Source organism: Hemiscyllium ocellatum, chromosome 3 (assembly GCF_020745735.1).
Source record: "Hemiscyllium ocellatum isolate sHemOce1 chromosome 3, sHemOce1.pat.X.cur, whole genome shotgun sequence".
NCBI classification, from domain to species: Eukaryota; Metazoa; Chordata; class Chondrichthyes; order Orectolobiformes; family Hemiscylliidae; genus Hemiscyllium; species Hemiscyllium ocellatum.
In genome coordinates this window covers 43,386,463-43,413,500 of record NC_083403.1, presented here as the reverse complement: position 1 = coordinate 43,413,500, position 27,038 = coordinate 43,386,463, and positions in this window count along the sequence as shown.

Below are 27,038 nucleotides of genomic sequence, written 5' to 3'. Positions count from 1 at the left end.
TTAAATGCTTCAATTGAGCCTGCCTCCACCACTCCTCCAGACAGTGCATTCCAGACCCTAACTACTCACTGTGTGAAAAAGATTTTTTTCATACCAATGAGGCCAGGTTTAGAGGAGCACAGACAGCTCAGAGGATTGTGAAATCATTACAGAATTGGCGAGGGGCAAGATCATGGAAGGGTTTCATTAATGAATAAAAACACTGAGCTTTGTGCTTTGACACATCCAAATTGAAGATAATGTAAATCTAGAAGTTTTTTATGTACTGCATATTTCCAAAAGTCTTAATTGCACTATGCCCATGTCAATCTTTCTGGCTCAATCCATTTTTGGTTTTAATTCTATTTGTGCCTGCAATGTTTGAGGGAGCTGTTTTTCTTTGTGTTGACTAGGCATGGAAATTGACATGACTCACCAGTCCTTTAGTTAATCCCTTAAATCCTTACACAAACAATGATAACGAGGTAGAAATATCTGCTTTGATGGGTAATAAATGGATTTTTGGCGTGTTGTGTTGCCTTATCCAACGGGGGTAAATCTGAGGTCCCCATCAGGAAACTGATGGGGTTAAATCAATAATTCTTGTTACCCAATGCATTCTTATATTCCATTGATTTAAGACCTACTCTGCCAGATTTTTGCAGGCAGATCAGACACTGAAGGCATCTCACTTTAACCCATGCCCTTTTTTTAATTACCTAAGAGGAGGAGATTCCTGTTCCCACTGTATTGCAACACCCTGATTCGATCTATCCCACAAGGGTTAGCATCATGGCCATACCAAGGAGTTCAGTCATTAAATTTCAGGATCGTGACTTGGGTGGTGACCAGACGTCAATGAAGAGGATCACATGGACTGTGGAATAGCAAAACCCCACTAGTTTGATAATCAAATTGTATCCTCATTGAGCTGCTGAATCTCGGGATTGGAGCTTGTTTTGGCAGAGCATTACATATCTAAACATTGAGCACTTCACTTGTTCATTTCTATTCCATGACTTGTTTCTTGTAACTGATGATTGGCCACTAAGCAAACTGCAGACCGTTATGATGAGTCATCATTCCAGGGTCAACTACAGCACAAGACCCCTCGGCTTGGACTGCTTCCAAAACCAAAGCACTGTTTCTCTAAGAAATGATTTTACTGGCTGAGAGTAAGATTCAGCTCCCTTAAGAAAGAGTCTGCCTTGTATGGATTCAACATGACTGGGATCACTTACAATAATCACAATGTAGCACAGGAATCAGCTTTATATATTTGCTATTGATTATAATTATTTATTTTGAGCTGTTTAGTTTGTAGCTCAGGAGGAGCTCGTTACCTTATTTAAGTGTCTGTATCAGAGCAATGTTAAACTAATCACATTCCATTTCTCTTGCCACAGTTTTCCATTTTGGTCTTTGCATTAAAATACTTTTCTTCTGCCTCATCTATTCTTTTGGCCAAGCAGTCAATCCTCCAGTACCATTTTCCTTGTCTTCTTCTCTAAAGAAATGCACCTTTAAAAACAAAATTGCCCCATTTGACTGGAATGGTGTTTGCTTTCTTGTGATACTAGTAACATCCATCATCAACTAAGGGATAAAGGACTGCTTACATTTTGAGGCTAGCCATGATGATAAAGGATACGTCACTCTGATATTTAGCTTTCTTACATGGCTTCTTAAAGTTTCTGCCAAAATAATTCTGATTGTGAGTAGGATTTCCTTGTATGATGCTAACATACTACCACAGATGACAGTGCAGGCTGGAAACAGAGAGAAAGAACAAGAAAGGAAATTTCAAATAAAGATCAAGCTAAAAGGGAGGATTCCCCTCAACGCAGTAAAATACTGATAAGGAGAGTTTGTCCTAACCAAATGTAAAACTATTTAACTTTATAGGAGAAAGTGAGGTCTGCAGATGCTGGAGATCAGAGCCGAAAATGTGTTGCTGGAAAAGCGCAGCAGGTCAGGCAGCATCCAAGGAACAGGAGATTCGACGTTTCGGGCATAAGCCCTTCTTCAGGAATTTAACTTTATAGTATGACAGGGAGAGAGCTGTTAATAAAGTATAGAGCATCCTCAACTTTATAAATAGGTACACAGAGTGCAAAAACAAGGAGATGATGCTGAACATTTCAAGATAATTATTAGACTCTAGTTGAAGATTTGTGTACAGTTCTGGGCGCCACACTATACACAAGGATGTGAATGCATTAGAGAGAGGGCAGAACACATTTACAGAAATGCTAATGAGGATGAGAACCTTCAGTTATGAGAATAGCTTGGAGAGTTTGTGATTGTTCTCCTTGGAGAGAAAAAGGCTAAGTACACAAATCAAACGGTTATCTGCATAGTCTGTCATTTTTTGGAGATAAAAACTTGTATTTTCCAAGGTTACTGTAAGCACAAAAACCATTTTAGTGACGGTTTTTTTCTTCCAAGGGGAAAGTAGGACGAATTCATTTTTGATTCTTTGAATTTGCGCTACAGGAATCAGTACTCAATGAATATTGTAACATTCAGGGGACAGACAATTCCAATGGATTGTTATATTTTCCTGTCTCAAAATATTAGTAACATTCAATAATACCTAGGAATGAGAACTGAGCCAATTGTAATGTTTTCTATGGGTTACTCTAAGTAGGATGGAAGGTCATTGATGAAGCAGATGAAGACACTGGATACTGATGGATCCAACAATATTCCAGCTGTAGCACTCAAGGTTTCTGCTACAGAACAGGCCAAGCCCTGAGCCTAACTATTCTAGTGTAACTGTAACACTAACATCCACCTGATAATGTAAGCAAACGAATTAGAAGAATGCTTGGGCCGTTTTACCCCTTCAGTTTAATGTGTCAATCAATACGCTTCTGGCTGATCTGATTGTGACCAAGACTCCACTTTCCTCCAACTGCTGAGTTGTGAATTTGGAATAGGATAATGTAAAAAGGTGCTCAGGTACGTAACTTTCACAAAACAAACTGAACAAATCCAATTAAGCCAATTAACACCCTATCAGTCTCGTCTCAACCATCAACAAAGTAATGTAGGAATCAATAATAGTGCTATAAAACAGCATTTATTCAGCAATGTTCCAGATGGATTCCACCAAGGGGGCCTCTTGGATCTCATGCCCTTCATTTAAATCCATACAAAATAACTCAGATCTAGAGTTTAGTTCACAATAACGCTGTTGCCATCAAGGCTATAATTTCACAGAGTATGTTCTCAAGGAGTGCTGGCAGAATTGAGGCGAATGGAATGAGGGAACTGACCACTGGTTGAAGGCATACTACCTTGGTTGAAGGAATCAATTATCTCAGCCTCAGGACATTGGCTGTTCAGTGTAGATTCTTTTTTTTAATGAACCTGTTCAGGGATATTATGACACAGGTGGGACTTGAGCCCATGTCTTCTGGCTCAGAGGCAGGGACACTGCTACTGTGCTACAAGAGCCTTGGTTTTTCATTGTAGATATTTCTCATTAACGTGTTCAGAAATTTTATGATGCATTAACTGGAGCAGTTGGGACTTGAATATAGGCATCCTTGCTTAGAAGCCGGGACACTACTGCTGTGTCACAGGAGTCCATATTCTTCCGTGGCTTCATCAATGACTTTCTTTCCTACATAAAGTTGAAGTGGATGTATTTACTGATAATTTCACAGTGTTCAATATGGTTTAGATCTCCTCAGATACTTAAGCTGTCCATCTCCATCTGTAACAAGACCAGGACAATTTTCAGGCTTGGGTTGCTATTTGGCAAGTAATATTTGTATTACCTAAGTGCCAGACAATGGCCATCTCCAACAAAGGAGATATGTACATATATCCATATGACATGGAGTAAACCGTCTCTGCTAATTTAAATGAGAAACACAGAAAAAATTTACCCTGTGTGGTAATCTGTGAAAATTCGAGAGGCAAAGAATCATCCTAAAAGTCACTATTTAAAATAAAAATTTACACTTTTTTTAAGTGTAACATAAAATATTAACTAACAACTATTTGCAACTCCTTTCTCTAAGCCTATCTTTTACCTTCCCCTCTACAATTCTGGTCTGATAAAAGTACCAATTATGATTTACAAAAAACAAAACTCATTTTCAAAACCAGTCAGCTTTGCTGAGTGTCCTCTGTAGATTTTCCTCTGTCTTCTTCTTAGGGATTTTGCTTCACACATCTTTGATAGATAAAAGGTACCTTTAAGAGAGCTGTTCTGTGGGAAGCCTGTATTTGTTGGTGGCTTGGCAGTTATCTTTGCCTCTCTGGCTAACTGTTCAAAATGTCTGATATTTATATCCCGAAACATTGGATTGTTTTATTGGTTTTACCATTATCAAAACACTAAGTTCAAACTTGATTAGAGTTTGGTATCTTGGGACATAATTTAAACTGGTCAAATTTGTTTTTGTCTCATAGCAACTCAGCCACTCTAGCTGTTCGAACAAATGTTACATTATTACCTTGTTCTGGATTCTCTGTGCTCCTTGAAAATCCTTGCTAGCTTTTCAACTCTCTTAAAGGTACAGTACACCTTCATAACACCTCCCCCTTAAGAAAAGAAATGAACCATCACAATGAAAAGATGGCTTCGTTTTTTTTCTATTCTTTAAACATATTACCATAACATGCAGATAACTTTAATCGAAGTCACCTTAACTTCTTCCCATAGACCTATATCTATATCTATATATAAATTGAATAAATAGAAATCTCATCTAAATTTTATCAGTTAAATCCACAATAATGCATCTGTGATTATATTCTTATGACCCACAACATATATAATATGTAAATTAAAAGTCTCCAACAAAATAGTCTCATGTTCTTGACTTTAATGTGTTCTAAGAATGTAAGTGGATTGTGATCCATCTATACAACTGTCTCCGACACATTGTTTGTGACATACACATTAAAATGTTGTAAGGCCGTAACTAAACTCAATAGTTCTTTTTCGATCATGGAGTATTTCCTCTGTTGGATGTTGAGTTTCTTCCAAAAGTAACTGACTGGCAGTTCAATCCCATCCTCATCTTCCTGTAGCAGGTTAAAAATCACACAACACCAGGTTATAGTCCAACCGATTTATTTGGAAGCACTTGCTTTCAGAGCGCTGCTCCTTCATCAGGTGGTTGTGCAGAGAATAAGACCATAAGACACAGAATTTATAGCAAATGTTTACAGTGTGAGGTAGCTGAAATTATATATTGAAAAGCACTGGGTTGTTTGTTAAGTCTCTCATCATCTAGAATGAACATGTTGGTTTCAGTTTTTTCATATGTAAATTGCAGAACTGTTTTAAAGTTACATTCTCAAGTGAATTTTAATAATTGGTGTCATGTCGGCCCAGATAATGCATTTAAGGTATGAGGTGTCGTGTGTGAGACAGTCTGTGCCACAATGTTCAGACTGATTCTAATCTCAGAAACTGAGTTACAGTCTCTTACATGGATTCAAGCAGTTTTTGAGCAAAATAAAATGTAATTCTGCAAATGCAAATTCACCCCATAAATTTATATGTGTGTGTCTGTGCATGCCTTTAAACAACTACCAAACCTCAAACAGATCATTGTTTGTAGCAAACTGCCTGGCTTTCAGGACAACACCATACAACCCTGTCATGATAGATGCTGCAAGACGTGTCAGAGGGTCGACACGGATACCACCATTACGTGTGGGGGCATCTCCCACCATGAATGCAGCAGGTACTCATGCCACTTAACCAACATTGTCTATCTCATACATTACAGGCAAGGGTGCCCTGAGGCATGGTACATTGGTGAGACTGAGCAGAGGCTACGGCAACGGATGAACAGCCACTGTACAACATTAACCAGGCAGCTTCAGTGGCAGCAACAACCCGAAGGGCAGGAGCTTGCACCAGGGGCCTGCCGGGAGCAGTGAGTCACTGATTTGTGCCTTTAAAAACTTACCATGAGTGCGGGAGCCCTCCATTTCTGTTTTTCAGTGGCAGCAACAACTCGAAGGGTGGGAGCTTGCACCAGGGGACTGTTGGGAGCGGTGAGTCACTGATTTGTGCTTTTAAGTTTGAAATTAGAGAGCAGAGGTTTCTGGAAAAGGAGGGACTTATTATTTTTATTTCCGTATTTCTGCTTTATAGGTTAGTGTCTTCTCAACCTGAGACCCTACCTTTGTAGGACATCCCACTCAACCACCTCCTCTAACCTTAAAGACCGGGGACATATCAAGTAAGCGTCTCTTTTTTACTTTGTGACTAAAGGATTAGCAGGGATGGCAGTACAGGGAGAGCAATGTTCCTCCTGCAGGATGTTTGAGGTCAGGGACGCCAATAGTGTCTCAACCCAGTACATCTGCAGGAAGTGCAACCTTCACTCCTCCAAGACCGTGTTAGGGAACTGGAGCGGGAGCTGAATGAACTTTGGATCATTTGGGAGGCAGAGGCTGTGATAGATAGGAGTTACAGGGAATCAGTTACTGGTGGGCAAGAAGAAAGCTGGGTAACTGTTTGAAAGGGGCAAAAACAGTCAGTGGAGAGATCCCCTGTGGTCATTCCCCTGGAAAACATGTACACTGTTTTGGATACTGTTGAGAGGGGACGACTTACCAGGGGCAAGCAGTGGGGCCCAGGTCTCTGGCACCGAGCCTGTCCCTGTTGCACAGAAGGGAAGGAGGGAAAGGAGGAGAGTGTTAATCTTGGGGACTCAATAGTTAGAGGCTCAGATAGAAGGTTTGTTGGGAACGAACGAGACTCACGGTTGGTGTGTTGCCTCCTAAGTGCCAGGGTCTGTGATGTTTTGGATTGTATCTTTGGGGTCCTGAAGGGAGAGTGTGACCAGGCTCAAGTCATTGTCCGTGTAGGTACCAACGACATAGGTAGAAAGAGGGTTAGGGATATAAGGCAGGATTTCAGGGAGCTAGGGTGGAAACTGAGAGCTAGAACAACCAGAGTCGTTATTTCTGGATTGTTACCCGTGCCACGTGATAGCGAGACAAGGAATAGGGAGAGATATCAGCGAAACACGTGGCTGCAAGAATGGTGCAGGAGGGAGGGTTTCAGGCTTTTGGATCATTGGGGCTCATTCTGGGGAAGGTGGGACTTGTACAAACAGGACAGTCTTCACTTGAACCAGAGAGGTACTGATATCCTGGGGGGATATTTGCTGGTGCTATTCGGGTGGGTTTAAACTAGGTCAGCAGGGGGGATGGGAACCGGAGGTGTAGTTGCAGTGCACAGGAGGATGAGAGTAGGAAGGACAGGGTCAGGATTTCAGAGTCACAAGATTGTGCTGACCCACAGCAAAGTGGTTTGAAGTGTGTCTCCTTCAACGCCAGAAATATCCGAAATAAGGTAGGTGAGCTTGCAGCATGGATAGGGGCCTGGGACTTCGATGTTGTGGCCATTTTGGAGACATGGATAGAGCAGGGTGAGGAATAGATATTGCAGGTTCCAGAGTTTAGATCTTTCATTAAAAATAGGCAAGGCAGTAAAAGAGGGGGAGGAGTGGTCTTGTTTGTCAAAGATAGTATAATGGTGGCTGAGAGAACTTTTGGTGAGGACTCGTGTACTGAGGTAGTGTGGGCTGAGGTTAAAAACAGGAGAGGAGAGGTCACACTTCTTGTTTTTTTTATCATCCTCTGCAGAGTTTCAGAGAGATGGAAGAGAGGATTAGCAACATTATCCTGGGCAGGAGTGGAAGGAACAGGGTGGTCATTATGGGGGACTTTAACTTTCCCAACATTGATTGGAAATGTTATAGCTCTAGTACGTCAGATGGATCAGTTTTTGTCCAGTGTGTACAGGAGGGTTTCCTGACAGAGTATGTCGAAGGTCCGACAAGAGGGGAGGCCACACTGGATCTGGTGCTTGGTAATGAACCAGGCCAGGTATTTGAGTTAGTTGTAGGTGTGCACTTTGGAGAGAGTGACCATAATTCAGTAACGTTTAGTTTAGCGATGGAAAGGGATCAGTACATGCTACAGGTCAAGAGGTATCAATGGGGCAAGGGCAATTATAATGTGATTAGGCAAGAATTAGGATGTGTAGAATGGGGTAGCAAAATGCAGGGGATGCAGACAATGGAAATGTGGAGCTTGTTTAAGGAACAGATATTGCATGTCCTTGATAGGAATGTCCCTGTCAGGCAGGGAGGAAGTGATGAGGTAAGGGAACCATGGTTTACTACAGAAATTGCATCTCTTGTTAAGAAGAAGAAGGAGGCTTATGTGTTGATGAGGCAAGATGGTAGAGATGAGGTGATGGAGGGTTACAGATCAGCTGGGAAGGATTTAAAGTGAGAGTTAGGAAGAGCAAAGAGAGGACACGAGCAGTCTTTAGCAAACAGAATAACGGAGAACCCTAAAGCTTTCAACTGGTATGTGAGGAATAAAAGGGTGATTAGGATAGGAATAGGGCCAGTCAAAGACAGAAGTGGAAAGTTGAGTGTGGACCCTGTGGAGATCGGAGAAGTGCTAAATGAACATTTCTCATCGATTTTCACTCAGGAAAAGGAGAATATTGTAGAGGAGAAGAATGAGATACGAGATATTAGACTAGAAAGGATTGAGGTTAGTTACACACAGGTGTTATCAATTCTAGAAGGAGTGAAAGTATACAAGTCCCCTGGGCCTGATGGGATTTATCAGAGGATTCTCTGGGAAGCTAGGGAGGAGATAGCAGAGCCTTTGGCTTTGACATTTGAGTCATCATTGTCCACAGGTTTAGTACCTGAGGACTGGAGGATTGCAAATGTTGTGCCCTTGTTCGAGAAGGGCAGCAGAGATGACCCAGGTAATTATAGACCTGTGAGCCTTACTTCTGTTGTAGGAAATGTTTTGGATAGGTTTATAAGAAATAAGATTTATAATCATCTAGCAAGCAACAATTTGATTTCAGATAGTCAACATGGTTTCGTCAAGGGCAGGTTGTGTCTCACAAACCTCATTAAGTTTTTTGAGAAGGTGAGCAAACATGTAGATGAGGGTAGGGCAGTTGACGTGGTATACTTGGACTTCAGTAAAGTCTTTGATAAGGTTCCACATGGTAGGCTGTTGGAGAAAATGCAGAGGCATGGGATTGAGGGTGATTTAGCAGTTTGGATTAGAAACTGGCTTTCTGGAAGAAGGCAGCGAGTGGTGGTTGATGGAAAATCTTCAGTCGGGAGTCTGGTTACTAGTGGTGTTCCACAAGGATCTGTTTTGGGACCACTGCTGTTTGTCATTTTTATAAATGATTTAGACACAGGCATAGGTGGATAGATTAGTAAATTTGCAGACGACACTAAAGTCGGTGGAGTAGTGGACAGAATGTTACAGGTTGCAGGGGGATTTGGATAAACTGCAGAATTGGGCTGAGAGGTGGCAAATGGAGTTCAATGTAACTAAAAGTGCGGTGATGCACTTTGGGAAGAATAACAGGATGGCACAGTACTTGGTCAATGGAAAGATTCTTGGAAGTGTGGATGTGCAGAGGGATCTTGGAGTCCATGTACATAGATCCCTGAAAGTTGCCACCCAGATGGATATGCTGTTAAGGCAGCATACAGTGTGTTAGATTTCATTGGTAGAGGGGTTGAGCTCCGAAACCGCAATACCATGCTGCAAATATACAAAGTGCTGGTGCGGCCACACTTTGAATATTGTGTACAGTTCTGGTTGCCCCATTACAGGAAGCATGTGGAAGCATTGGAAAAGGCGCAGAGGAGTTTACCAGGACGTTGCCTGGTCTGGAGGGAAGGTCTTATGAGGAAAGGCTGAGAGACTTGGGTCTTTCCTCATTGGAAAGAAGAAGGCTAAGAGGGGATTTGATAGAGACATACAAGATGATCAGAGGCTTAGATAGGGTAGACAGAGAAAGATGATGATGTCAGCTTGTATGAGAGGGCATAACTACAAATTGGGGGGTGATAGATTCAAGACAAATGTCAGAGGCAGGTTGTTTACACAGAGAGTGGTAAGGGTGTGGAATGCCCTACTTGCTAAGGTAGTCAACTCAGCCACATTAGGGAGATTTAAACAATCCTTAGATAAGCACGTGGATGATTTTGGGATAGTGTAGAAGGACGAGCTGACAATAGTTCACAGGTCAGCGCAACATCGAGTGCCAAAGGACCTGTTTTGCGCTGTATTGTTCTATGTTTTATGTTCTATATTCTATGAGTGTTCTTCCAGATAGACTTCAGGACAGGCAACAACGCAAAGTGGCCGAGCAGAAGCTGATAGTTAGGTTCAGCACCCACGGGGATGACCTCAACCAGGACTTCGGGATGGCCTCACACTACAGGTGACCCCACTGCACTGCACTGCACACACACACACAAAGTTACCACTCAGATTGACAGGGTTGTTAAGAAAACATACAGTGTTTTGGCCTTTATTAATAGAGGGATTGAGTTCCGGAACCAGGAGGTTATGCTGCAGCTGTACAAAGCTCTGGTACGGGCACACTTGGAGTATTTGTGTACAGTTATGGTCACCACATTATAAGAAGGATGTGGAAGCTTTGGAAAGGGTGCAGAGGAGATTTACTAGGATTTGCCTGGTATGGACGGAATGTCTTACGAGGAAAGGCTGAGGGCCTTGAGGCTGTTCTCGTTAGAGAGAAGAAGGTTGTGAGGTGACTTAATAGAGACATACAAGATAATCAGTGGGTTAGGTAGGGTGGACAGGGAGAGCCTTTTTCCAGGAATGGGGACGGCAAACACGAGGGGACACAACTTTAAAGTGAGGGGAGATAGGTATAAGACAGATGCCAGAGGTAGTTTGTTTACTCAGAGAGCAGTAAGGGTATGGAATGCTTTGCCTGCAACGGTATTAGATTCACCAATTTTAAGTGCATTTAAGTCGTCATTGGACAGGCATGTGGACGTACATGGAATAGTATAGGTGGGATGGGCTTCAGATTAGTATGACAGGGCCAAAGGGCCTGTACAGCTGTAATGTTCTATGTTCTATAAACACGCGCACACATACACACATACAGATGCGCACTTACAGTCAGACAGATGCACAGACAGACACACACACACACACACACACACACACACACACACACACACACACACACACACACACACACACACACACACACACTCCTATACACACAGGCACACACACACTCCGACCCATATACTCATGCAGATCCTTTCTCATACACAAGCTCTCTCTCACACTCACACATATACTCCCACACTCACACGCACACACGTACCCTCTCACAGACTTAGATCCCTTGACACTCACACTCGCATACACACATAGATACTCATAACCACACCCCCAAACACACATACACACACACACACACACACACACACACACACACACACACACACACACACACACACACACACACACACACACACACACTCCTATACACACAGGCACACACACACTCCGACCCATATACTCATGCAGATCCTTTCTCATACACAAGCTCTCTCTCACACTCACACATATACTCCCACACTCACACGCACACACGTACCGTCTCACAGACTTAGATCCCTTGACACTCACACTCGCATACACACATAGATACTCATAACCACGCCCCCAAACACACATCCACATACACACACACACACACACACACACACACACACACACACACACACACACACACACAAATTAGTGGGCTGAATTTGCACTTGCAGAATTACATTTTATTTTGCTCAAAAACTGCATGAATCCATGTAAGAGACTGTAACTCAGTTTCTGAGATTAGAATCAGTCTGAACATTGTGGCACAGACAGTCTCACACAGGACACCTCACACCTTCAATGGGCTGACATGACACCAATTGTTAAAGTTCACTTGAGAATGTAAGTACTGCGATATACATATGAAAGAACTGAAACCAACATGTTCATTATAGATGATGAGAGACTTAACAAATAACCCAGGTATTTTTCAATACATAATTTCAGTTACATCACACTGTAAACTATGCTATAAATTCCATGTCTTACGATTTTACACTCCACAACCACCTGATAAAGGAGCAGTGCTCTGAAAGCTAGTGCTTCCAAATAAACCTATTGAACTAAAACCTGATACTATGTGATTTTTAACTTTGTCCATCCCAGTCCAACACTGCAGCTCCACATCATTCCTGTAGTAGTACAGCTCCAACTCCTATGTCACTAGCATTGAAGGCAACTTTAAAAGGGTTTGAAAAGTTTGGTGTAGCTAAAACTGGTGTTGTGGTTAATATTGCTTTCTAATGGTCAAATGCCTCCTGGCATTGTTCTATCCACCAAAACTTTGTGTTCTTCTTGAACAAATCGGTTAACAGTGCCACTACACTGCTGACAGTTGGAACAAACTTCTGATAGAATCCGTTGGTTCTAAGAATCAAAGCACCTCTTTCTTCAAGGTTGGTCGTGGAAATTCCTCGATGGCCTTCACCTTTGCATTCCGTGGGGTCAACCTTCTATGATCGATATTATGTCCCAAGAATGTCACGAGTAAAAAATGAGGTCTGCAGATGCTGGAGATCACAGCTGCAAATGTGTTGCTGGTCAAAGCACAGCAGGTTAGGCAGCATCTCAGGAATAGAGAATTCGACGTTTCGAGCATAAGCCCTTCATCAGGAATAATAAGAGCTCTTATTCCTGATGAAGGGCTTATGCTCGAAACGTCGAATTCTCTATTCCTGAGATGCTGCCTAACCTGCTGTGCTTTGACCAGCAACACATTTGCAGCCAAGAATGTCACCTCTGCTTTCATGAATTCTGTTTTAAGTTTAACCTTCTCACAGTCATTCAAAGAGCTCTGCCAACAGTACCATGTGATCTTTCCTGGATTAACTAAGGTTCACTACATTGTTCAAATAGTCTGCTCAGTTTGTTAACCCAGCCACAACTCTGTGCATGTGTCTTTGGAATGTGGCAGCTGCATTCTTCATTCCAAAGGCCATCACTTTAAACTGATATAGCCCTTTTGAAGTTACAAACTCAGAAATTTCTTTTGCTGTCCCTGATAAAAGTACTTGCCAGTAACCACACTTTAAGTCCAACTTGGTGATGTAACTAGCTTGTCTGACTTTTCTCGATACAGTCCTCCAATCTCAGAATTGGATATGAGTCCAAATTTGTAACCGCGTTGACCTTCTGATAATCCACACAGAATCTTTGAGTCCTGCCTGGTTTGGGAACTATGACGATCATCGAACTCCCCTTGCTCTGGCTTGGTTCAATGACGCCCTCGTTGGACATGGTCTCCACCTCCATCAGGACCTGTCTGGCTTTGAGAAGATTAAGCCAATAGGGGTGTTGTTTTATCGGAGCAGTATTCCCCTACCTATACTTCATATACAATTGCATTAGTCCTCCCCACCTGATTTTTACATATGCCCTTATACTGCAGTAACAAACCTTTCAGCTGTGTTCCATGGTCCTGAGACAGATAGCTTACTAACCTATCCCACTCCTCAAGGACTTCTTCATGTTTTAATCTATTCTGAGGCACATCAAAATCCACATCACCTGGTTTTGATTCGTCCTTCTGCAGGGCAGTAACTAACACCTGTTTCTCCAGTTCTTTCTCTCTCCTAGTTCTCTGAAAGGGACCTACACACTCATTTATAACCAACATGAAAGGTTCTTCAAACGCAGGAATTGGCAACAAAGGCACTGGTTATATTATCGCCTGTGGCCTACCTACCATTTGGCATGTATGACATGTAGGCAAAAGTTAACCAGATCCTTGTGCATTCCAGGCCAATAAAAATGTTTTTGTAACATTAGCCCGAGTAAGAATTGTAAGAATTAGCCCGAGTCTTTCATACCCTATTCATGTACTATTCATAACACCTCCTGTCTATATGTTACCGACAACACAATCTGATGCACTTCGGCACATTTCTTCTCTGCACTTACCTGCCGTGCTCTCCGTTTCCATCTTAGGATTCTACTTTTCTCTTAATAACCCTCAGGAATATTCTGTGCTTCCTTTTCAGTGTACATATCGACATGTTAATATTTTATTGTCTTGTCTTTCTGTTGCAAATCCCTTTGACTTTCAGGACTAAACACTTCTGTCTGACCCTCTGCCTGTTCAGGTTTTTCTTGACCTTACATCCATCAGGGTGTCCACGAACTGAACCTCAACTCCTTCATTTTTCTCTATAGTTTTTGCTTCGTGCTGTTACTTATGATAGTGGGATCTTGTTACTACACAGTCTGGGAAAATACCAGGATAATTTTCTTTTAACTCCTCAGTTTTGACATATTTGTATTTATCACTACTTTTCTTTTAATCTCCACCCTGTTACCTTGACTTGGCTGACTAAGTTGCAACTTCTCAAGTTCAAATTCTCTCTCTTTTTGCTCAGCTAAGAACCTTTTCTCTCTTTCTTTTTCCTCTCTGTCTTTTTCTCTCTCCTTTTCTTCTCTCTCTCTTTCTCTCTCTTTCTTCTCTCTCTATTTGCTCAGCCAACAACTGTCTCTCTCTGTGTCCTCTCTCGCTCATTGTTTACCTTTCAACTCCATTTCACTCAATTATAATTTAAAGTTTTCCATCTCTACTGCATTTGTTTGTTTCTCTGATACACCTAAGTGTTTGAGTAACTGCTTTACAATTTCAGCTTTACTTTTGTCCTTGATTAAACCCAAATTTAACTTCATTGCTATTTCTAAACTTTCCTTCTAAACTTTCTTGGCAAAATTGAGAATCATCTTAAATCCCAGAACTTCTGTAGCAATTTTAAAAGCCATTTCTCTCACTTTTAATTTAATCAACCACAAGTCACTGAAATTAAACAAAATGTCTCACCTATGTTTTCTTTGGAGATCTAGGACACGAACCTGCAAGAGTTTAAATCTACTGGGATTTTTCGTTACCCCAAATCTATTCAAATCTGTCCAAATCTCAGATTGGATCTGTCTAGACCTATTCAAATCATGAATCCAAGACCTAAACCGATCAAATCCCAGTGATGAGCCCCCAAACTGTTATGACATGAAGTAACACCCTCCCTCCCCAACTGCTAATTTAAACAAGTAACACAGAAAGGATTTACCCTGTGTGGTGATCTGTGAAAATTCGAGAGGCAAAGAACTATCCCAAGCGTCACTATTTAAAGTAAAATTAACAACATTTTTCAAAAGTCTAACACAGAATATTAACTGACAAGTATTTGCAACTCCTTTCTCTAAGCCTATCTTTTACCTTCCCCTCTACGATACTGGTCAGATTAAAAATACCGAATACGATTTACAAAAATATAATCATGTTTCAAAACTAGTTAGCTTTGCTGAGTGTCCTCTGTAGATTTTGCTGAGTGTCCTCTGTAGATTTTCTTCTGTCTTCCTTTCTTCTTCTTAGGGATTCTGGTTCACATGTCTTTAATAGATAAAAGGTATCTTTAAGAGAGCTGTTCTGCGGGCGGCCTGCATTTGTTTGTGGTTTGGCAGTTCTCTCTGTCGCTTTGGCTAACTGTTCAAAATGTCTGCTGTTTATCCCCTGAAGCACCGGATCATTTCATTGGTTTTAGTATTATCAAAATACTAAGTTCAAACTTGATTGGAGCTTAGTATCTTGGGGCATAATTTAAACTGATTGGCCAAATTTAAATTTATTTTTGTCTCATAGCAACTCAGCCACTTTAATTGTTCGACTAAATGTTACATTTCTACTTTGTTCTGAACTCTCTGTGCTTCTCGAATCCTTGCTAGCTTTTCAACTCTGTTAAAGGTACAGTACCCTTACACCTTCATAACACAATTAATGGCATTACCGTTGATGAACATTCCTCTGTTAACATCCGATGGATTTCTTAATTGGGCAAGCTTATAAATATTGGATCCACAGGAGCAGATCAATTTCTAGGAATTTTGCTGCAAGTAATTTATCTTCAAACTACCACAAGTACAAGTTAGGAGTGTGATGGAATATTTTCCACTTGCCTGGATTGTGCTACTTCTAACAGCACTCAAGAAAGTCTACACTATACAGCCTATTTGAACAACATTCCATTTATCAGCATAAACATTCACTCTCTTCCCATGCCACCCCTTTGCAGACAGTGGTAGCAAATGGACCATCATCCAAGTGCACTGCAGCAAATCACCAAAGCTTCTTTGACATCCTCTAAACATGCCACCTACTAAACAGCAGCAGATGCATGGAAACACAAGCACTCTGAATTTCCCTTCCAATTCATGCACATTCAGACTTGGAACTGTATCACTGCTGTCACTGAGTCAAAATTCCTTCCGGCAACATTGTGTTCACCTACATCATAAAGATAGCAGCAGTTCAGGAAGGCTGTTCACTACCAAGTTATCAACTTTATCAGCAAACAATAAATGTCGGCCGAGCCAGGAGGTGCTCATATCTCAAGGACAGAAATAAAAAGCAGAGAAAAAGCATGAACATGAAACGGAGAATAGTGGTTAAGAAATATTTTCTGAGCTGGAATAAAGCCTGAAGTGATGTTTCTAAAGGCCAAATGATAGACCTTTAGATTGTATATAAATGTTCCTGATTATATATAAATGACTCAGAATTTGGCAGAATTTCAAAATCTTTGGTGATACAGAACTTGGAAGCATTGTATGGAGATAGTATAAAACTTCAGAAGGACATTATCAATTTTAATGAATTCATTAATGTTGCTTGGTCAATGGCCTGCCTTCCATCGTAAGGTCAGAATTTACTGTTGATTGTACAATGTTCAGCACCATTTATAACTCCCCAGATTCTATAGCAAACCATGTCCAAATGCAAGACAATCTGCACAATGTTCAGGTTAGAGCTGCAAAGTGGTAAGTTTCATTCCTTTAAAACTGATTCCACATCACAATTGACTCCACCCATGTCACTACTCACTACTGCACTGATAGCTTCCATTATTAATAAAGTTACCGCACTTACTTTTCCTTTTCTGCATATTCAACTGGAATGTTGAACACCTTTGAATATTGAGTTCCCAATCTTGGTCACCCTGCAACCACATCACTGTAGCAACTATCAAGTTATATTCCTTTATTCCAATTTGTGCTGCAAACTCAATGATCTTGTTGTAAGTGTTCTGTGCATTCAGATAAAGAGCCTTAAGCTTTGACTTTTAACCGTCGGGGCAGGGTGAGTAGTAAATAAGAACCGACCTCACCATCAAGCCAGCAGATAAAGGGGGCGGAGTGGTAGTCTGGCGCACTGACCTCTACACTGCTGAAGCCAGACGCCAACTCGAGGACACCTCCTCCTACCACCCCCTCGACCATGACCCCACTCCCCATCACCAAACCATCATCTCCCAAACCATACAGAACCTCATCGCCTCAGGAGATCTCTCACCCAAACTTCCAACCTCATAGTCCGGGAACCCCACACTGCCCGGTTCTACCTCCTTCCCAAGATCCACAAGCCTGACCACCCTGGACGACCCATTATCTCAGCATAATCCTGCCCCACTGATCTCATTTCTACCGACCACAACACTGTCCTATCCCCCCTAGTCCAGGAACTTCCCACATACATTCGAGACACCACCCACTTCCTCCACCTCCTCCAAGATTTCTGTTTCTACAGCCCCCAATTCTTCATCTTCACCATGGATATCCAATCCCTCTACACCTCCATCCACCATGACCAAGGCCTCCAAGCCCTCAGTTTCTTCCTCTCCCGATGTCCCCAACACTCATTCGTTTGGCCGAACTGGTCCTCACCCTTAACAATTTCTCCTTCGAATCCTCCCACTTCCTCCAGACCAAAGGGGTAGCCATGGGCGCTTGTATGGGCCCCAGCTATGCCTGTCTCTTTGTTGGCTACATAGAACAGTCCATCTTCCGTAATTACACCGGCACCACTCCCCACCTCTTCCTCCGCTCCATTGATGACTGAATGGCGCTACCTCGTGCTCCTGCGAGGAGGTTGAGCAATTCATCAACTTCACCAAGTCATTCCACCCTGACCTTAAATTTACCTAGACCGTCTCTGACACCTCCCTCTCCTTCCTGGACCTCTCCATCTCCATTAATGATGACTGACTTGACACCAACATTTTGTACAAACCTGACTCCCACAGCAATCTGGATTACACCTCTTCCCACCCTACCTCCTGCAAAAATGCCATCCCATATTCCCAATTCCTCCGCCTCCGCCGTATCTGCTCCAAGGAGGACCAGTCCACACCTGATGACCTCCTTCTTTAGAGACCGCAATTTCCCTTGCCACGTGTTAAAGATGCCCTCCACTGCATCCCGTCCAGATCCTGCACCTCCGCCCTCAGACCCCACCCCTCCAACCGTAACAAGGAAAAGAATGCCTCTGGTGCTCACCTTCCACCCTACCAACCTTGCATAAACCAAATTATCTGCCGACATTTCCACCACCTCCAAACAGACCCCACCACCAGGGATATATTTCCCTCCCCATCCCTTTCCGCCTTCAGCAAAGACTGTTCTCTCTGTGACTACCTGGTCAGGTCCACGCCCCCCTACAACCCACCCTCCTATCCTGGCACCTACCCCTGCCACCACAGGAATTGCAAAACCTGCACTCACACCTCCTCTCTCACCTCCATCCAAGACCCTAAAGGAGCCTTCCACATCCATCAAAATTTTACCTGCACATCCACCAACATCATTTATTGTATCTGTTGCTCCCGATGCGGTCTCCTCTATATTGGGGAGACTGGACCCCTTCCAGCAGAGCGCTTTAGGGAACATCTCTGGGACACCCGCACCAATCAACCACACTGCCCTGTGGCCCAACATTTCAACTCCCCCTCCCACTCTGCCAAGGACATGGAAGTCCTGGACCTCCTTCACCGCCCCTCCCTCACCACCCGATACCTGGAGGAAGAACGCCTCATCTTCCGCCTCGGAACACTTCAACCCCAGGGCATCAATGTGGACTTCAACAGTTTCCTCATTTCCCCTTCCCCCACCTCACCCTAGTTCCAGACTTCCAGCTCAGCACTGTCCCCATGACTTGTCCTACCTGCCTATCTTCTTTTCCACCTATGCACTCCACCCTCATCCCTGACCTATCACCTTCATCCCCTCACCAATTGTACACTATGCTACTTTCTCCTCACCCCCATCCTCCTCTCATTTATCTCTCCACCCTTCAGGCACTCTGCCTGTATTCCTGATGAAAGGCTTTTGCCCGAAACGTCGATTTTACTGCTCCTCGAATGCTGCCTGAATGGCTGTGCTCTTCCAGCACCACTAATCCAGAATCTGGTTTTCAGCATCTGCAGTCATTGTTTTTACCTAGTAAATAAGACAAGGTTGGTAAGATATAGCTAGATATTATGTTCGGCCTAGAGAGGGAGAAATCCCTCCAGAAAACTCGACACATCTGTCACTTAGCTGAAACAACATACGATTCATATCTAGCAACTTAAGCACAGATGGCCAAAGTAGCAAAAAATATTTTATTAAAAAAGAAACTGTGGGTGACTGACTCAAGTTGCAAGTTAGATAGCCCCTACCCTCTAATCCCCAAATAATTGATGGCCCAGATAATAACTATGGGGCAGGAACAGGCAACAAGGTCAGCAATTCTCAGAGTCTTAGGCCTGCAGCGCACCAGCCAATTCCTGGCTTTGCAACCATGCATCCAGTGAGCTTCATGCCAAATCTGCCAGGAATGTACTATACCACATACATTCGGCTATCACATTATGTTTTCGAGGAGTTGGTGGGGACCTTTCCTATTGAATGACTGCAGTCCATGGAGTGAAGGCTCTATTAGGTGAGTCTGTTAGGCCTTTGTAATATTTTGAACAAAAGATGTGTAGTTAACCACCCCCACCCCAGAACGATGGGTTTTCATTTGTTTATTAGTGATATTTAACAAAGCATTTTACATTTTCATAGAAATCCTCTCACTCCTAAAAAATGATGCACCACAAATTAGCTGATATTGAAACTTCTGTGTATTCACTGCTCCTTTGTACATTTGTAATTGATGTAAGCTGTGACTGAACCAGGATCTGCAGGAGGGAATTTTGAACCCACTGTTGCGCTATACTCTGGAGATGTAATTACTAATGAGGTAAAAACAAGGACTGCAGATGCTGGAAACAGATTCTAGATTAGAGTGATGCTGGAAAAGCACTGCAGTTCAGGCAGCATCCAAGGGGCAGGAAAATCGACATTTCGGACAAAAGCCCTTCATCAGGAAGCCTGATGAAGGGCTTTTGCCCGAAATGTCGATTTTCCTGCCCCTTGGATGGTGCCTGAACTGCAGTGTTTTTCCAGCATCACTCTAATCTAGAATGTAATTACTAATATCAATTAATAAATTGGATGACAGTTGTCTCTCTTGGAATTGAAATACACTTGATGCCTAGAGTGAACCCATTCACACTCTACTGTTTGGAACTGCTGCTTCACACCTTGTTTCCATTAAATCTCTATCAACCACTTTACAACAAAGTTCAGTCCATCTAGATCTTTCTTTTTCAGGTAAATTGTTCCATACATGAGAACACACTACAAGCAGTTTCAGTGGTAACCCACAGATAGGTGCAGCACTGAGGAAGCTGATTTGGCCCGATACTTCTGTCCTGGCCCTCTGCCAAAGCAACTCAGTTTGTTCCACTACCTTTCCCTTTATCCCATAGTGCTCCAATTTTGTATTCACTTCAGGTGCTTATCACATTCTCTTTTGAAAACCATCATTGAATCTGCTCACTGGGAGCAGTTTCTCTCTATCTGCTCTGTCCACATCCCTCATGACTTTTCTAACTACTAACAAATCTTTCAAACGTCTCTCCTCTAAACAAATAATCCTACCTTCCCCAGTCTTGCCAGGTAACTAAAGTTCCTCTTCTCTAGAACCATTCACGTAAATCTTCTCAACAAGCACTCTAAAGCCTTCACATAGTCCTCAGTTGCTGTGCCTAGAGTTGGTCGCAATACTCCTGTTGAGGCTGAACCAGTGTTTATAAAGTGCTCAAGGTGGCTAGGTTAGTAATACTGTATATTGTTCTTCGGCTGCTCTATTCACACCTTGCTTGCAGAGCTGCATTCTTCCCTCTGTAAACTTTAAATTGATGAAGGTTTAGTTTGCTTATAAAGTCTGCAGCTTGGCTGTGGGAAGTTCGGCACTTTCTACAGACAGGAAATAATTCTGTGCAATTTAAATTTTCATTGGTGATTTGCATAGCCCATTTAACTACATGGATTTTTAAAATGCCTCACTCTATGTTTTAGGCATTTAGCAGAGCTTTACTTGGGACTGAAAAAATAACTTGATTCAAACTGAACAATGAAAGAATAAAATATTCACAATTGTTTGACCATCCGTGTTTTATTCAGCTCAAATTCAACCCACACAGCGTATGAGTATTTCAGCAGGCACATTCATTGTTCTGAGCAATGTGAAGTTATCATTCTTATAGCAGCTACAATGTATATCTCAAAGAGTGAGCTGATGACTGAGAAGGTGCCTAAGTAGCAACTCATTATGCAAAGAATAAGTCTGGCTAGCATTATTTAATTTCTTATTTAACTAGAATCAGCTGTCTTTTAAAAGTTACTTTTGGAATCTGTTTTGTTTTAATAAAAATACATTTTCATTAAATATAATAGTTTTAAGTTGTGCCATCTAATCCATAGTAACAATTTACGAGATTTTATAAATACAAGTCTGTTGCTTATTTATTTGAAAGGATTGAGAAGCATCCAGCCATCCACTCACTAATGGATCGCAGCCAATCCAGAGGCCTTTAATGTCCTAATTAAAGTAACAACAAGCCTAAAGTTTCAAAATAAAACAGCCTTGTGCCACTAATTACATGACATGGAGTTAAACAGCCCCAGAGTTAAGGTTAGCTATTTGTACCAGCATTGAAAAGACCCAAATACAGAAATGGTACTGGTTGCAGTGGAGCCTATTTCTGGCATGTGCCAAGTGGGTAGGGTGAACTTGTCAAGGATATGCTTATTAGCATCAGGAGAGTGTATCTCCAAGTTCAAGATGCTCTGCTGCACCAGCTACAACATCACCCTCAGGAGGAACAAGCAATGCCACCACTATCTATGATGTGCAGAATAGTTGGCAAAGGGTGATTTCAAAACAGAATGTAGTGTGAAGAAAATGTAACACCGTGAAATTTGGTGCAAGTAGGAGTTTAAGCAGAGAAGAAAAGAGATGTTGTGGTTTGCCTTAAATATTTACATCAGTTAATAAATAAACAGAAAGCAATGGGAACAATTTAAACAACTAATTCATAATCCACAGTAACTGGAGGAATAATAGCCACATGGTTAAAATAATACCATGAGACATAGCAACAGAAACAGGCCTTTCAACCGACTGAGTCTGCTCCATAATTTAATGAGTTTGTGGTTAATTCACAATTCCACTTTCTTGCCTTCTCCCCAACCCTTGATTCCTTACTGATTAAAAATCTATCTATCTCAGCATTGTAATGACTAAGAAGAGAAGTTAACTATAATAACTTCCTTTATTAACAACCCACTTCGATTTCCTTTTCTGGCTATATTTTTTAATATAAATTTCCCAGTCGTGATCACCATATCTTTAATAACTATCAAGCCCTCATTTACTGTTTAAACTAAACTGTCCTCTCTATTAATTCGTTTACAAGCTAGTTATGTGATTCCCCGGAAAGTTGGTTGCAGTAGGCCTCACCTGAAGCCATCCCCAATATAATGGCTCTATCATTGGAATCAATTTTTCCGTTGCCAAATTTTGTGCCACACATTGACCTTTCAATATTTATTTATTCTATGCCAAACTGTGCATGGCTCAGGTAATAATCCGCATATTGTTATCTTCATGGTTCTGTTCTCTAACGTAGCCCTGCTAAATTAGAGCTGCTTGTAATTCCCAAGCAGAATCTTTTTCCCAATCCTACCTCTGTCATTGGTACCTACCTGGACTATTACAGATGGATCCATCCCCTCTCTGCCTCCGAGTTCTTGCTCAGCCCAGATCCTTGACACCAGGTAAGCAACCACAGTCTTTGGAACCTCTGACTTTGCTGCAGAGAACAGTATCTATTCCCTCAGCTATGCCATCCCCTATTACAACCACACTTCTCTTTTCTCTCTGTATTTGAGCGGTGCTCTGGACTGTGGTGATGTGTTCAGTGCACTCAGCCTCCCTACAGTCTGTGCCCTTGTCTGAAACAGGAGGAAGACCACATAGCTATTGGACAAGGGCACTGGCTGAGGCTCCTCCAAAATGTAATCCGGGATCCCATACCTGCTTCCCTCACAATCTGTTCCTCCTCTTCCTTGTCATGGACTAAATTTGATGTAATTAATCTAGGAGTTGTGACTGCTCGTATCCGTCTCCAGCTACTTCTTAGAATCATAGAGATGATACAGAACTAGTGGGGAGCCATTTGGCCCATCTTGTCCATGCTGACTGTTCTTAATCTCCCTAAACCTCATCTTCTCCTCCCTAATGTATTGTAGTGTCTGTAACTTGGGCTCTAGATCATCAATTCTGAGCCAGAGTTCTTTGAGCAGCAAAACTTGCTGTAGGTGTGGTCACCGTGGATCTCACCAGAGAGCAACAGGTCCCACGAATGACAGTTGCAACACATTGTCTGCCCAGCCATTTGTATTCTACTTAATTACTTGAGATGTTAAATATTTTAAAAGGGAATTTCCTAACTGTAGCCAGAAGCTGCAATAATGGCTCCTAGGTTTAAATCCCTTTGTTAATCATAAGAGACACAGAAGAAGCAGGTTGATGGATTCTGTGCCAGTTTTATTTTTAAACTCCCACCACTGCTGCGCTCCTGACTCAGATCTGCTCTCTCAATCTGGTCATCATGAATTTATTTTGGAAGATTTTATGACCCACAACACCCGTACATCATGAAATATATGCTTTGCTTTGGAATAATTGTTTTGAATGTTAATATCACACACGTGAAAAATGACTCCAAGAATAATGAACATAATCAAACTCAGTCACTGCCGATCATCTGTCAGCATGGCAAAGGTTGGAGTCAAAACAAAAGGTTCAGAAGAATGAAATGCAAAAGCAGATTAGATTACTTACAGTGTGGAAACAGGCCCTTCGGCCCAACAAGTCCTCACCAACCCCACTAAGAGCAACCTACCCAGACCCATTCATCCCTACACCTAACTCTACGGGCAATTTAGCATGCCCAATTCACCTGACCTGCACATTTTTAGACTGTGGGAGGAAACCGGAGCACCCAGAGGAAACCCACACAGACACGGGGAAAATGTGCAAACTCCACACAGTAAGTCACCTGAGGCAGGAATTGAACCTGGGTCTCTGGCGCTGTGAGGTAGCAGTGCTAACCACTGTGCCACCATGCTGCCCACTGCAATCCTCTAGCTCCCGAGAAGTACATTAACTTTAACAGGTAAACTCTTAGGAAGATGGTTAATCTAAATGTGCTGGAAGCCCTTGGGATTGCATTGGTCTTCTGCCAGGATCAATGAAGGGCAATGTCCTATTCTTCCTACCCATTGAGATTTCAGGGCCATTTCATCTTTTTCATTTGCTCTTTCTGTTTTGTTCATGTTATTTATTCTTTTCAGGTTGGGGCAGACATTTATCTACATGCAGTCACAGATTGGCAACTAGTTCACCATATTTCACATGATTCACCCTGTGCTTCACTTTACACTCAGTTTTTGGTGCTCTTGCTCACAGTTTCCCAATATGAACCTTTCTGATAGATGGGGCTTTTCAGCACCTTTTCTATTATGGACAGGGGAATCAAACTGGGTATCTAAGTGAAATCAGGTTAGCAATTCGAAATTCAGGAAGGAGATGACTTTTAAACAGTCATCTGGAAAATATATTCATGAAGGTCAACACACACGCGAAAGCCACTTACATTGTAGCAATAATGTGGGGGAGCCAGTGTTGGACTGGGGTGGACTAAGTTAAAAATCACACAACACCAGTTTATAATCCAACAGGTTTATTTGGAAATGTTAGCTTTTGGGGCGCTGCTTCTTATCAGGTAGCTGTGGAGCAGGATCATAAAACACAGGATTTGTCACAAAAGTTTACAGTGTCATGCAACTGAAATGATGTATTGAACAAACCTAGATTGCTGTTAAGTCTTTTATCTTTTAGAATGAGTTGCAGGCTTCGGTTCATTACTATGTAAATCCCAGAACTTCTTTTAAGTCACATTCTCGAGATAACTTAATGCTTTATAACATCTCAGCTCAGACAATGCATGAAAGGTGTGAGGTTAAAGTTTGTCTGTATCCCAATCAGACTGGTTCTATTTCCAAAATAGGAATTTATAAAATGTTACATGCATTGACTGCCTGCAGATTGTCTGCTTTTTGAGACAATCTTTGCTGCAGGGAACTGTATCTATTCTCCTAACTAACCTAATCCCTACTTGAACAAGTTTGTGTAGAGAATAGCTAGACTGGGAGGTCACATTGCAGTTGTACAGTACATTGTTTACACCACTTTTGGAATACTGCATTCAATTCTGGCCTCCCTACTAAAGGAAAGATGTTTTAAACTGGAAAGGGTGCAGGAAATATTTACCAGGACATTGCTAGGTTGGAGGATTTGAGCGATAAGGAGAGGCTGAATAGGCTGAGGTTGTTTTCCTTGGAGCATCAGAGGTGGAGGGGTGAGCTTATAGAAGTTTATAAAGCCATGAGGGGCATGGATAGGATGAATAGTCAAGGTCTTTTCCTGGGGGAGTCCAGAACTAGAGATTTAAGGTGAGAGGGGAAATATTTAAAAGAGACCTAAGGGGCAACTTTTTCTTGCAGAATGTGGTGCATGTATGGAATGAGCTACCAGAGGAAGTGGCGGAGGCTAGTACAATTACAATATTTAAAAAGCATCTGCATGGATAGATGAATAGGAAAAGTTTCAAGGGATATGGACCAAATGCTGGCAAATGGGACTAGATTAATTTAGGATATCTGGTCAGAATGGACGAATCGACTCAAAGGGTCTGTGTCCACGCTGGATGATGTTATAACAGACCTGGCAGGCTACTACATATGTGGGTAGTAACGTCTGTTCCATTAATGTTGCTTAACACTTCTAGCAATTTAAGTTTTTGAGGATACATGTGCGGGATGAGCTGATGCGATCTGATGAAAGGTCACAACCTGAGAAGTTAACTCTCCTTCTCTCGAGTTACAGCAAGTTTGTGTTAATGAAACGTGCGTTATAGTAGAACGCCTTTGTGCCTGGCTGTCATGGACCAGAGGGCCTGTTTCTGTGTTGTATGACTCTATGACTCTATTCCTCCCTGGGTATATGGCATCTTTGGTCAGCTCCCACAGGGTCAGCTTTCTAAAGGTTAACATCTATTCACATCTGTTTCAAAGACCTGCGGCTACTGACAGTCATGTAGCAGACCTGTCCTTGGAGAGAATTCCACCTCACATGCGGCTCTTCCACATGACTGTCCATTATAAAGGGGAGTAGGGTGCTGTGCTCCCTTTAGAGTTGTGTACAACCTCTGTTTTTCTATTTTTTCCACCTATGGCCAAACATTTTTTTTTCTGTAGAAAGACCACATATTGTGTTAATTTTTGCCTCTTGGAATCTCTTGGCTGCCTGAAAATCCTTCACTAAATTTTACCGTTTAATTTTTAAAGGAAGAAGCTAATTTGATATGCTTGGTTGTGATAAAGAATATCAAGATCACAATAAACAAATGGAAAGACCAGGCAAACATTCTTTCAAAGGCAACAGATTAATAAAAATATGTTTGAAAAACTCCCGACCATTTGTTTACCTCCAATTTAAGGACATTTATGTAATATAAGTATTCTGTTATTTGCCAAATATGTTGTTGTGACAAAATTAATGTTCTGGTCTTTCCTTCCAAGAGAAAAAAACACAAATATTTATGGAGACATTGCTGCTGAGTTGTTCAGTTATTGTTTATTACCAGAATTCAAAACCACAGTTGCAGCTAAATAAATTGAAACCGAATAATGTGTGGAGCATTACCTCCCCTTGGCAAGTAAGCAAATGCAGGGCTGACTCTAATTGTTGGTTACCAAGTATTTAGGCAAGAGGCTGAAATCAGTTGGGACTTAAAATGAGCTTTAGAATTTTGCCAATAGAGTCCCACTCTACAAATGATTGACTT